The sequence below is a fragment of the Papio anubis genome, chromosome 9 (assembly GCF_008728515.1).
Source record: "Papio anubis isolate 15944 chromosome 9, Panubis1.0, whole genome shotgun sequence".
NCBI lineage: Eukaryota > Metazoa > Chordata > Mammalia > Primates > Cercopithecidae > Papio > Papio anubis.
In genome coordinates, this window is record NC_044984.1 from 44,455,441 (window position 1) to 44,469,255 (window position 13,815).

Consider the following 13,815-nt stretch of genomic DNA (forward strand, 5'->3'; position numbering starts at 1 on the left):
GAGAGGCTGAGGCAGGAGGATCACCTGAGCCCAGGAGGTCAAGGCTGCAGTGAGCCATGTTCACGCCACTACACCCCAGCCTAGGTGATAGATACCCTGACACACACACACACACACACACACACACACACACACACACACACAGAGGGAGGGACATCCCATGATGCTAAAGATGTCAATTAATAAGGGGGACATAATTCTAAATGTATATATACCTAATAACATTGCTTCAAAATACATGAAGCAAAAAGCTTCCAGAACTGAAAGGAGGAATAGGTAAATCCAAAATTATAGTTGGAGATTCCAGCACTTCTCTTGCAGGAGTTGATAGAAACAGCAAAAAATAAGTAAAGTATAGAGGTTTTGAAAAATACTATCAACCAACTTGACTCCATTGACAGTCATAGAACACTTCACCCAACAATAGGACATATATTATTCCCTATGCATATGGAACAATGATCATATAAACCATAATTTGGGCCATAAAACAATTATGAATTAACCTAAGAAGGCTAAAATAATACAAAATATGTTCTCTGACCACTATGGAATTAAACTATAAATCAGTAATTGAGAGATCTTAGGAAAATTCCCAAATATTTTACAAATTAAGCAACATACTTTCATATAACCCTGAGTCAAAAAAGAAATCACAGAGAAAGTTATGAAATACTTTGAACCAAGTAAAAATAGAAACATACCAAAATTTTGAGGATGCTGCCAAATCAGTGCTTAGAGGAAAAAACTAGAAAAGGAAGAACAAAAAAACCCAAAATAAGCACAAGGAAGGAAATAATAAGGATAAGAATAGAGACCAATAGAAAACAAACAAAAATAGAAGAAAATCAATGCAACTAAAATCTGATGTTTTGAAAAGATTCATGCAATTGATAAAATTCTAGCCATATTTACCAGGAAGAAAAGAGAGAAGACAAGCTACCAATATGAAGAATAAGAGACTACAGGCTCTACAGTGGGAATAATAGGAGAGAGCATTATGAAAAACCTTTATGCCAATAAAGTTGGTAAATTAGATGAAATGGTCAGATTCTTTAACATACACAACCTATCAATGCTCACTAAAGAAAAAAAAAGCTCTGAATATCCATAAATCTACTAAAGAAATTGGATTCATAATATAAAAAACCTTTCCCTCAAAGAAAACTCCAGCCCCAGATAGTTTAATTAGTGAGTTCTGCCAAACATTTAAGAAAAAAAAAGATATGATTCTATAAAAACTCTTTCAAAAAATTGAATAGTAAAGAACACTTCTCAAATCATTTTATGAGGTTAGCATTATCTTTTTTTTTTTTTTTTTTTTTTTTTTTTTTTTTTTTTCCTGAGACGGCCTCTCACTCCGTTGCCGAGGCCAGAGTGCAGTGGCACAATCTCGGCTCACTGCCTCCTGGATTCAAGCGATTCCCCACCTCAGCCTCCCGAGCAGCTGGGACTGCAGGTGTGTGCCACCATGCCCAGCTGATTTTTGTATTTTTAGTAGAGATGGGGTTTCACCATGTTCATCAGGTTGCTTTCAAACTCCTGACCCCAGGTGATTCACCCACCTTGGCCTCCCAAATTGCTGGGATTACAGGCTCACGTGAGCCACCGCACCCAGCTGAGGTTAGCATTATCTTGATACCAAAACCAGAAAAACATGACAAGAAAAAAAAGTACTACAGCTCAATATCCAATATTGCTCACAAATATAGACATAAAAGAAAATTAATTGATTGGGAGGCTGAAACAAGAGAATTTCTTGAATCCAGGAGCTGAAGTCTAGCCTGGGCAACTTAGCAAGACTTCATACCTTAAAAAAAACAAAAAAACAAAAAAGTTGGTCGGGCATGGTGGCTCACACCTGTAATCCCAGCACTTTGGGAGGCTGAGGCGGGTGGATCACTTGAGGTCAGGAGTTCAAGACAAGCCTGCCTAACATGGTGAAACCTTGTCTCTACTAAAATTACAAAAATTAGCTGGGCGTGGTGGTGTGCACCTGTAATACCAGCTACTCAGGAGGCTGAGGCAGGAGAATTGCTTAACTCCGGGAGGCTGAGGTTGTGGTGAGCTGTGGTCCCACCACTGTGCTCCAGCCTGGATGACTAAGCAAGACTTTGTTTCAAAATAAAAAAATACAAATACAAAAATTAGCCAGGCGTGGTAGCATGCATCTGTAGTCCCAGCTATTCAGGAGACTGGGGCATGAGAATCACTTGAACCTGGGAGGCAGAGGTTGCAGTGAATTGAGACTGCACTGCTGCACTCCGGCATGGGCAACCGAGCAAGACTGTGTCTCAAAAAACAAAAACAAAAACAAAAACATAAAAATGTAGAGACAGGGTTTCACCACGTTGCCCAGGCTGTTCTCAAACTCCTGGGCTCAAAGAATCCACCTGTCTCAGCCTTCTAAACTGCTGGGATTACAGGTGTGAGCCATGGTGCCCAGCCCTCAGCATTTTTTTTTTTTTTTTGAGACAGTCTTGATCTGTTGACCAGGCTAGAGTGCAGTGGTGTGATCTCGGCTCACTGCAACCTCCACCTCCCAGATTCAAGCAATTCTCCTGCTTCAGCCTCCCAAGTAGCTGGGACTATAGGCACCTGCCACCACGCCCAGCTAATTTTTGTATTTTTTGTAGAGATGGAGTTTCAACATGTTGGCCAGGCTGGTCTCGGACTCCTGACCTCAAATGATCCACCCACCTTGGCCTCTCAAAGTGCTGGGATTACAGGTGTGAGCCACCGCGCCCGACCCATTTGCATTCTTAAAGAAAAGTAATTCCAACCAAGAATTTCATATCCTGCCAAACTAAACTTCATAATTGGGCCGGGCGCAGTGGCTCATGTCTATAATCCCAGCACTTTACCGTCCCGGCCAACATGGTGAAACTATGTCTCTACTAAAAATACAAAAATTAGCTGAGCATAGTGGCGTGCACCTGTAGTCCCAGCTACTTGGGAGGCTGAGGCAGGAGAATCGCTTGAACTTGGGAGGCAGAGGTTGCAGCGACCTGAGATTGTGCCACTGCACTCCAGCATGATGACAGAGTGAAACTCCATCTCAAAATAAATAAATAAAATAAATAAACTTCATAATTGAAGGAGAAATAAAAGCTTTTCCAGACAAGCAAGTGCTAAGGGAATTTATTACCACTAAACTAGCCTTACAAGAGATCCTTAAGGGAGTTCTTAACATGGAAATAAAAGAACAATACCTGCTACCACAAAAATACACTTAAGTGCATACCTGACAGATTCTATAAAGCAACTGCATAATAGAAACTACAAAGCAACCAGCTAATAACTTCATGATAGGATCAAAACCTCACATATCAATATTAACCTTGAATGTAAACAGTCTAAATGGCCCACTTAAAAGGCACAGAGCTGCAAGTTGGATGAAAAAAGCAAGACTTGCCTGTCTGCTGTCTTCAAGAGGCCCATGTCACACATAATGATACCAACAGGCTCAACATAAAGGGTTGGAGAAAGATCACACAAATGGAAAACAAAAAAGAGCAAGGGTCACTATTCTTAGATAAAACAGACTTTAATCCAACAAAGTCTTTTTTTTTTTTTTTTAAAAAAAGGACAAAGAACGGCATCACATAATGATAAAGGAAGCTTGTCCAACCTGTGACCCATGGGCTGCATGCGGCCCAGGACAGCTTTGAATGCAGCCCAACACAAATTCATAAACTGTCTTAAAACATTATGAGGTTTTTTAATGATTTTTTTTTTTTTTTTAGCTCATCAGCTATTGTTAGTGTTAGCGCATTTTCTGTTTGAGCCAAGACAATTCTTCTTCCGGTGTGCTCCAGGGAAGCCAAAAGATTGGACATCCCTTTCAGATAAAGGATTCAATTCAACAAGAAGACTTAACTATTCTAAATATATATGCACCCAACATTGGAGCACCTAGATTCATAAAACAAGTATTTCTAGACCTACAAAAAGACATAGACAACCACACAATAATATTGGGAGACTTGAACACCCCAATGACAGCATTAGACAGATCATCAAGGCAAAATACTAACAAAAAAATTCAGGACTTAAATTCAACACTTGACCAATTGGCCCTAATAGACATTTACAGAATACTCCAACCATCAACCTCAGAATATACATTCTTCTCATCTGAACACAGTACGCACTCCAAGATCAACCACATACTTGGCCATAAAGCAAGTCTCAATAAACTCAAAAAAATCAAAATCATGCCAACCATATTCTCAGACCACAGTGGAATAAAAATAGAAATCAAAACAAGAAGATCTTCAAAACCACACAATTACACAGAAATTAAACAACTTACTCCTGAATGACTTTTGGGTAAGCCATAAAATTAAGGCAGAAATCAAAATATTCTTTGAACTAAATGAAAACATTCCAAGAGGCACGTTTATAGCACTAAATGCCTACCTCAAAAAGTTAGATCTCGGCCAGGTGTGGTGGCTCACGCCTGTAATCCCAGCACTTTGGGAGGCCCAGGTGGGTGGATCACGAGGTCAGGAGATCAAGACCATCTTGGCTAATATGGTGAAACCCTGTCTCTACTAAAAATACAAAAAATTAGGTGGGCGTGGTGGCAGGCGCCTGTAGTCCCAGCTACTCGGGAGGCTGAGGCAGGAGAATGGCATGAACCCGGGAGGCAGAACTTGCAGTAAGCCCAGATCCCGCCACTGCACTCCAGCCTGGATGACAGAGCAAGACTCCGTCTCAAAAAAAAAAAAAAAAAAAAAAAATTAGATCTCAAATTGGTTGGGTGCAGTGGCTCATGCCTGTAATCCCAGAACTTTGGGAGGCCAAGGCGGGCGGATCACTTGAACTTAAGAGTTCAGACCAGCCTAGGCAACATGGAAAAACCCCATCTCTACAAAAAATACAAAACTTAGCGAGGCATGGTGGCACGTACCTGTAGTTCCAGCTACTTGGGAGGCTGAGGCAGGAGGATCACTGAGTCCAGGGAGGTCAAGGCTGCAGTGAGCTGTGATCACGCCACTGCACTCCAGCCTGGGTGACAGAGTGAGACCTTGTCTCGAAAAACCAAAAAACAAAACAAAAAAACAAAATAAAACAGAACTGGCCGGGTGTGGTGGCTCACACCCATAATCCTAGCACTTTGGGAGGCCCTGGTGGGTGGATCACCTGAGGTCAGGAGTTCAAAACCAGCCTGGCCAACATGGTGAAATCCCATCTCTACTAAAAATACAAAACATTAGCCAGACATGGCAGCGGGTGGCTATAATCCCAGCTATTTGGGAGGCTGAGGCAGGAGAATCGCTTGAACCTGGGAGGTGGAGGTTGCAGTGAGCCGAGATTGTGCCATTGCACTCCAGCCTGGGCAACAAGGGTAAAACTCTGTCTCAAAAAATAAAAAAATTAAAAAACAAAACAAAACAGAACTACCATTCAACCCAGCAATCCCATTACTGGGTATATACCCAAAAGAAAATAAATCGTTTTACCAAAAAGACACCTGCACTCATATCCACCACAGTGCCATTCACAATAGCAAAAACATGGAATCAACTCAATTCCATGATATGACCATCAACAGTGTTTGGGATAAAGAAAATGTGGTCCATACACACCATGGAATACTAGATAGCCATAAAAAAGAATGAAACAATGTCCTTTGCAACAACATGGATGCAGCTGGAGGCCATTATCCTAAGCAAATTAATGCAAGAATAGAAAACCAAATACCATGTGTTCTCACTTATAAGTGGGAGCTAAACATTGGATACTTATGGCCAGAAAGATGGCAACAAAAGACACTGGGGCGTACCGGAAGCGGGAGGGAGAAAAGGAGGAAAGGGCTGAAAAACTAACTATTGGGCATTATGCTCAGTTTCTGGGTGATGGGATCAATCATGCCCCCAACTGCAACATTCACGCAATATACCCATGCAGCAAACCTGCACACGGACCCCCAGAGTCTGAAGTAAAAGTTGTGGGAGCTAAGCTATGAGGACACAAAGGCACAAGAATGATACAGCGGACTTTGGGGACTCAGGGAAAGAGTAGGGGAGGGTGAGGGATAAAAGACTACACATTGGGTACAGTGTACACTGCTCGGGTGATGGGTGCACTTAAATCTCAGAAATCACCACTAAAGAACTTACTTATATAACCAAACACGATCTGTTTCCCAAAAACTTACTGAAATTTTTAAAAATTAAAAAAAATTGGCCGGGCGCGGTGGCTCAAGCCTGTAATCCCAGCACTTTGGGAGGCCGAGACGGGCGGATCACAAGGTCAGGCGATCGAGACCATCCTGGCTAACACGATGAAACCCCGTCTCTACTAAAAGATACAAAAAACTAGCCGGGCGTGGTGGCGGGCGCCTGTAGTCCCAGCTACTCCGGAGGCTGAGGCAGGAGAATGGCGTGAACCCGGGAGGCGGAGCTTGCAGTGAGCCGAGATCGGGCCACTGCAATCCAGCCTGGGCGACAGAGCGAGACTCCGTCTCAAAAAAAAAAAAAAAAAAAAAAAATTAGGATCACAATTACAAATGGAAAAAAAAAAGCTGAAATTATTTAAAAACAACAACAAAAGAAAATGAATTGAAAGGTACTGACTAGAATAAAAAGTATTTGCAAACATGTATTTGATAAAGGAGTTGTATCCAGAATATATAAAGAGCTACTATAACTCAACAAGAAGACAAACAACCCAAGATTCAAATACACACATCACGAAAGAAGTTATACAAATGGGCTGGGCACAATGGCTCAGGCCTGTAATCCCAGTACTTTGGGAGGCTGACGTGGGTGGATCATGAGGTCAGGAGTTTGAGACCAGCCTGACCAATATAGTGAAACTCCATCTCTACTAAAAATACAATAATTAGCCGGGTGTGGTGGCATGCGCCTGTAGTTCCAGCTACTTGGGAGGCTGAGGCAGGAGGATCACTTGAGTCCAGGGAAGTCAAGACTGCAGTGAGCTGTGATCGTACCACTGCACTCCAGCCCAGGTGACAGAGCAAGACTGTCTCAAGAAAAAAAAAAAAAAAGAAAATATATAAATGGCGAATAAGCACGTAAAAAGATTCTCAACTTACTAGTCATTGCATTAGGGAAATGCAAGTTAAAACCATGAGATCCCAACTCTGATAAGAATGAGTCAGATGATAAAAAGTGTGACAATACCAAGTGTTGAGGAAGATGTTGGGAAAGTGAAACCCCCATATGGTGTATTGCCGGTGGGAATGTACAGCCACTTTGGAAAAGAGTTTGGCAGGTTTTTTTTTTTTTTTTTTGAGATGGAGTCTCGCTCTGTTGCCCAGGCTGGAGTGCAGTAGCACGATCTCAGCTCACTGCAAGCTCCGCCTCCTGGGTTCATGCCATGCTCCTGCCTCAGCCTCCCAAGTAGCTGGGACTACAGGCGCCTGCCACCACGCCTGGCTAATTTTTTTGTATTTTTAGTAGAGACGGGGTTTCACCATGTGTTAGCCAGGATGGTCTTGATCTCCTGACCTCGCGATCCGCCTGCCTCGGTCTCCCAAAGTGCTGGGATTATAGGCGTGAGCCACTGCACCTGGCTGGCAGGTTTTTTTAATTTTAATTTTAATTTTTTGAGATGTAGTCTCGCTCTTGTCGCACAGGCTGGAGTGCAGTGGCACGATCTCAGCTCACTGCAACCTCTGCCTCCCAGGTTCAAGTGATTCTCCTTCCTCAGCCTCCTGAGTAGCTGGGATTACAGGCATGCACCACCATACCTGGCTAATTTTTGTATTTTTAGTAGAGACGGGTTTCACCATGTTGGCTGGGCTAGTCTTGAACTCCTGACCTCAGATGATTCACCTGCCTCGGCCTCCCAAAGTGCTGGGATTACAGGCGTGAGCCACTGTACCCGGCCAGCAGGTTTTTAAAAAAATATGCATTAGCATATAGCCCAGCAATCCCACTCCTAAGCATTTAAATATTTATTATAAAACATATGTCCACACATAAATCTATACAGAAGTATTGATAAACCTGAAAACAACCCAAACACAACAGTCCATCAACTGGCGAATGGATAAACAAATTGTAGTATGTCCGTGTGATGAAATATACCACTTCACATGACAAAGGAATGAACTACTGACACATGCAATGACATGGAAAATTTCAAAAGCATTATACTAATGAAAGAAGACAGACACAAACTCCTACAAACTATATAATTCCACTTATATGAAATTCTAGGAAGGCAAAACAATAGTGATATAAACCAGATCAGTAGATGCCAGAAGCCAGGTTAGAAGAGAGGAGACTGACAGCAAAGGGGCACAAAGGTGTTTGAGTAAAGGAATGATGATGGTGATGGTCACATGACTGGATACATCTGTGAAAATTCATTGTATTGTACATTTAAAATTGCTGAATTGTATTATATGTAAATTATACCTCAATAAAGTTGATTTTTTTAAAATGCAATGTTTTGTAATGCTCAAGACTGTGGAGGGATTGTGGGTAGCCAGGGCAAAGGGCTAGCAATTAGGAAGGTACTGGAAGGTGTTAGGAAATAATTCTTCCTCCTTTGTCAGTGGTGAGTCTCCTTTATTTGCATACCCTTTTCCCCTGAGACTGGGATGCTCCCTTTGTAGACATTAGTCCTTCTTAGCCCCTCTCACGTGAGCAGATTGCTGGCCTGTTACAACACCTTCACCACAGTACAAAGGCCATAGTTTGGTGATCACTAGCCCGGGAGAGATGTTTACAAACTTTAAGACAAACAAACAAACAAACAAACAAAAAATCACCCAACCCCTTCTCAAGCAAAGCTTTATGCAGACCCTCACTAACCAAAACAAAAGCAATATTTTGGCCAGACATGGTGGCTAACGACTATAATCGCAGCACTTTGGGAGGCCAGGGCAGGCAGACAGCTTGAGCCCAGAAGTTTGAGACCAGCCTGGGCAAAATGGTGAAACCCCATCTCTACAAAAAATACAAAAATTAGGCAGTGTGGTAATACATGCCTGTAGACCCAGCTACTCAGGAGGCTGAGGTGGAAGGATCACCTGAGCCTGGAGGCAGAGGCTACAAGTGAGCCGAGGCCACACCACTGCACTTTAGCCTGGGTCTCAGAATGAGACCCTGTCTCAAAAAAAAGCAATATTTTATTAGTACACATTTACATTATAAGCTTAATTTCATGATATCTTTCTATTATAAAGTCATTTAATGTCAACAAGCCTATTTTTCATGAACCCAGAAATTTGATATTCATATGTATATTTTTAAACTACTGTTTTAAAACCAGTTAAAATATACTTAAAGTTTCTGGGTAAAAAATGGTAGATTGAACATGATCATCCAAATTTGTCCACTGAAAACCCATGTAGCAAAGGGATTTTTAAAGGCATAAATCCATAAGGACAGGGAAACGGGAAAAGAGACAAGAGCAAAATATTTTCAGAAGTGGAAACCAGATGGATGAGAGGTTACTCACTTACACTAGAGAAGGATAGATCCTAAGGCAGTGGCAGAACTATATGGCAAACGGAATTGGTTGTGCCAGACCAGAGATGGGCAGTCTCCTCTGTCTGACCACCCTGAGAAGGAAAACCTAGGAATGCTGACACCAGAAGTTCCCAGCCAGGTCACTGTGCAAAGAAGCTGATGACTGAACGGGCGCGGTGGCTCATGCCTGTAATCCCAGCACTTTGGGAGGCTGAGGTGGGCAGATCACCAGGTCAGGGGATCGAGACCATCCTGGCCAACATGGTGAAACCCTGTTTCTACTAAAAATACAAAAATTAGCTGGGCGTGGTAGCACGTGCCTGTAATCCCAGCTACTCGAGAGGCTGAGACAGGAGAATTGCTTGAACCGGGGAGGCGGAAGTTGCAGTGAGCTAAGATCGCACCATTGCACTCCAGCCTGGCAACAGAGCGAGATTCCGTCTGAAAAAAATAAAAATAAAAAAAGAAGCTCATGACTGACAAGCCCATCCATCTACCACCTGAACAGAGAACAAAAGCTTCCAGTCAGCTTTTAGGTGACCGACCCATCCTTAAGTGTGAGCAGACAACCAAGGTTTCTAAGACCTCCAAGAAAAGAATCTAATATAGAAGACAGAGACCAAAACAACAGAAAAAGAAATTTGGAGCAGCGATTATGCAGAGAAACAAAAATGACAGAACTATCAGTAACAGCTTCTGAGATAAGATAACCCTGAAATAAAATATGCTATAAAAAGAACAATTCAGATAATAAAAATAAAGTGAAAGTGATTAAAACCTTTAAAAGATGGAAAAACTCAGAAGAAGAATAGGAAGATAAAGTGGAGGAAATCTCCCAGGAAATGAAGTAAAAAAGATGCAAAGCTAGAGAGAAAAATAAGAAATTAGAAAGACCAGTTCAACAGGTCCATCATCCAAGTAATAGGAGATCAAAAAGAAAGAATAGAGAAAATAGGAAGAAATCACCAATAGGATAATTCAAGATTATTCCCCAAAAGTGAGGGGCACTGAGTGCCCAGCACAATGGAAGATAGTAGCCACTCACCAAGACATATCACTGCAATTTCAGAACACTGGAAACAAGTTCAGAGAGGGGGAAAGTCACCTAGAAAGGACAAGGAATTAAAAGGCTTCAGACTTCTCATTCTGCACAGAAGTGTCAGAAGCTAGAAGACCATGTAGCGATGCCTTCATAATTCTGAAGGAATTCAGTACCCAGCCAAACAACCAAATCCAAGGGTCACAGTTGAAAAATGACAACAGCAAACATGCAAAATTCCACAATAATTTACTCTTCCCTTTCTCAGGAAGCTTCTGGATGATGGTCTCCTCCAAAAAGCAGGAGTATTACAAATCAAGAAAAACACGGGCACAGGTGCGGATCAAAAGCGTGAGGGGGTTTTCTCGCTCTAGGGAGATTATTCAAGCAATCACTGTGTCAACAGACACAAATGTTTCCCTTTCTTCATATGATGAAGATCAGGGATCCAAACTTATTTGAAAAGCTAAAGAGGCACCATTCATCCCCACTGGAATGGCAGGTTTTGCAGCAATTGTTGCATATGGATTATACAAATTGAAGAGCAGAGGAAATACTAAAATGTTGCATCATCTGATCCACATGTGTGTGGCAGCCCAAGGCTTTGTTGAAGGAGCAATGACTGTTGGTATGGGCTATTATTCCATGTATCGGGAAATCTGGGCAAAACCTACACCTTAGAAGAGATGCTATCTTGGTCTTGTTGGAGGAGTTTGCTTTAGTTAGACATCTTTTTTTTTTTTGAGATGGAGTCTCGCTCTGTTGCCCAGACTGGAGTACAGTGGCACAATCTCGCTCACTGCAACCTCTACCTCCCGAGTTCAAGCGATTCTCCTGCCTCAGCCTCCTGAGTAGCTGGGATTACAGGTGCTCGCCACCACGCCCAGCTAATTTTTGTATTTTTTTTTTAGTAGAGACAGGGTTTCACCACATTGGCAGGTTGGTCTCATACTCCTAACCTCAGGTGATCCACCCACCTCGGCCTCCCAAAGTGCTGGGATTACAGGCATGAGCCACCGCGCCCACATCTCATTATTGAAGCTACATATTAATGCTGAAAATAAACTATTCGAGTGGGTTCAGCTGATAACACGGCATTGTGAATACTGGCCTCCTTTCTTGCAGGCTTGATTTGCCTGGTGACTGAATTACTAGTGACTAGTTTACTAACTAGGTCATTCAGGAGAGCCAAATTAATACAAAAGAAACATGTCATCTAAATGATGGTGTTGAAATGTCCACCTTCTTAAACTGTTAAGATAAAATTAGTTCTAAAGAAGATAGCAAACCAACCCTGAAGTACTCCCAGTTTGCTCTAGAATCTTGCATGTTTTGGATGTTATATGAGTCCTATTTGCCCCAGTTAATTTAACTTTTTTCTGCCTGTCTTGTGGACTGGCTGGCTCTTTTAGAACTCTGTCAAAAAGGTGCATGGAATATAACTTGTAAAACCTCCCACAGCTGAAAGTATATATGTGTATATGTTTAAATCAAATCTAGAAAGCTTCCAATAGAGCTGCATAGTCATAGTATGTATTGAAGAATCATAACTGTAAACATGAGAATAACTTATGGATTCTAGTTTAGTTCTTTTGTAACTGTAGATATCTATATTTGCTGCTGTAATATAAGAATAATTTTTAAATGTCATCTTGAAACAGAAACATGTATTTCAAGCACTCATGCAAAGGTAACTGAAGAATACTTTTTAAATGTGTACATTATTTTCTCCATAAGAATTGTAAACGTTAAACTAAACATATTAACTATAATGGAATTGATTAATGATTTATAAGCAAGCTGGTTTGAACAGACATTATACACATGCTTTTCTATACTACAGAATGCCATTACACTTGTTAAATTCTCTTGTCTAGCCTGAATTTACATTCCATGCTGACAACATGGTATATGTATTGTTATAAAAATAAGTGACCATGTCAAAAAAAATAAAAGAAAAGAAAAACATAGAATATGGCAAATAAAAATCCCACAGAAGTGTGAGGCAGCCAGGCAAAGTGACTCACGCCTGTAATCCCAACACTTTGCCAGGTCGAGGCAGGCAGATCACTTGAGCTCAGGAGTTCAAGTCCAGCGTGGCTAGCATGGTGAAACCCTGTCTCTACTAAAAATACAAAAGTTAGCCGGATGTGGTGGTGCACGCCTGTAGTCCCAGCTACTTGGGAGGCTGAAGCAGGAGGATAGCTTGAACCTGGGAGGCAGAGGTTCAGTGGGCTACTTCACTCCAGCCTGGGCAACAAGAGCGAGACTCTGTCTCAAAACAAAACAAAACAAAACAAAATAAAACAAAACAACAACAAAAGAATGAGGCAAAGAACATGCCCAGGAGAAAAGATTTGCCAGGGTGCCAGATATGCAGCAAGGTTAGGGGATGAACAGTCAGATTGGAGAAGGTCAGCAGTCTCCAGCAGTGATGTCTCCAAGAAGATGAAATGGAGAGAATTCTCTGCTATATCTAGATCTTCTGAGAGGAAATTTAAACAACTGGGGGAAGAATTTGAGGTAGATTTTCTGAGAAATACATAGAAAATAAATGATTTTTAAAAACAAGATTATTAATTCCAGGAAAAATAAATATTTGTGCAGGAAGAAACGCAAGGCCTCCCTGGGGAGGACAGACGCAAGGAAGAAGCTGAGCAGGGAATTCCAGGGTCCCAGGTATTCAGAATATAGTCTGTTCCTGGGCAAGTGTACTTTGCATGGGCAAATCCCCTCAGACCCCTCGCCCTGTGGGGAGGGCTGCAGCTGGAGGAAGGCCGGAGATGTGAAAGTAAATGCCAGAAGAAACAGCTATAAGAGGTGAAAACGTTGCCTCTAGAGAGGGGAAGACGATGGGGGCAGGGCTCTGCTGTTTGTCTAACAAATCTGGTACAATTATTTGATTCTATATGTGTGTACATGTTCTAAGAAATATTTCATTAAAGAAAATAACATTTTAAAAATAAAAATGCAATTCATAAAAGTTCACGGAACCTCTGGACCACTTCTGCTATACTTACAGATCTCAATAATAGTTTGAAAATCTCCCCATCTGCGCGGGCGTCGCGGCAGTCCCCGGGGGAAGATGGGAGAAGTCGAGAGGCGGCGGGAGTCCGTCCCCCTCCCCCTGCCCGCCCCCTCCGTTACCCTCTCTCGGGCGCCAGTCCCCGCACCCTCACAAAAAAGTCTGAAAACCGCAGGACCCAGCCTGGGCAGTATAGGGAGACCTCCTCTCCAAAAAATTACAAAATTAGCTGGGCTTGGTGGCACACGCCTGTAGTCCCAGCTACTCGGAGGCTGAGGGAGGAGGACCAGTTGAGA

The 13,815-nt window shown here is 42.1% G+C and overlaps 1 pseudogene; it reads left to right on the forward strand.

Moving 5' to 3' along the window:
• Positions 1-9,850: 9,850 nt before the first annotated feature.
• LOC108580973 lies at positions 9,851-11,268 on the forward strand (annotated as a pseudogene).
• Positions 11,269-13,815: the final 2,547 nt, after the last annotated feature.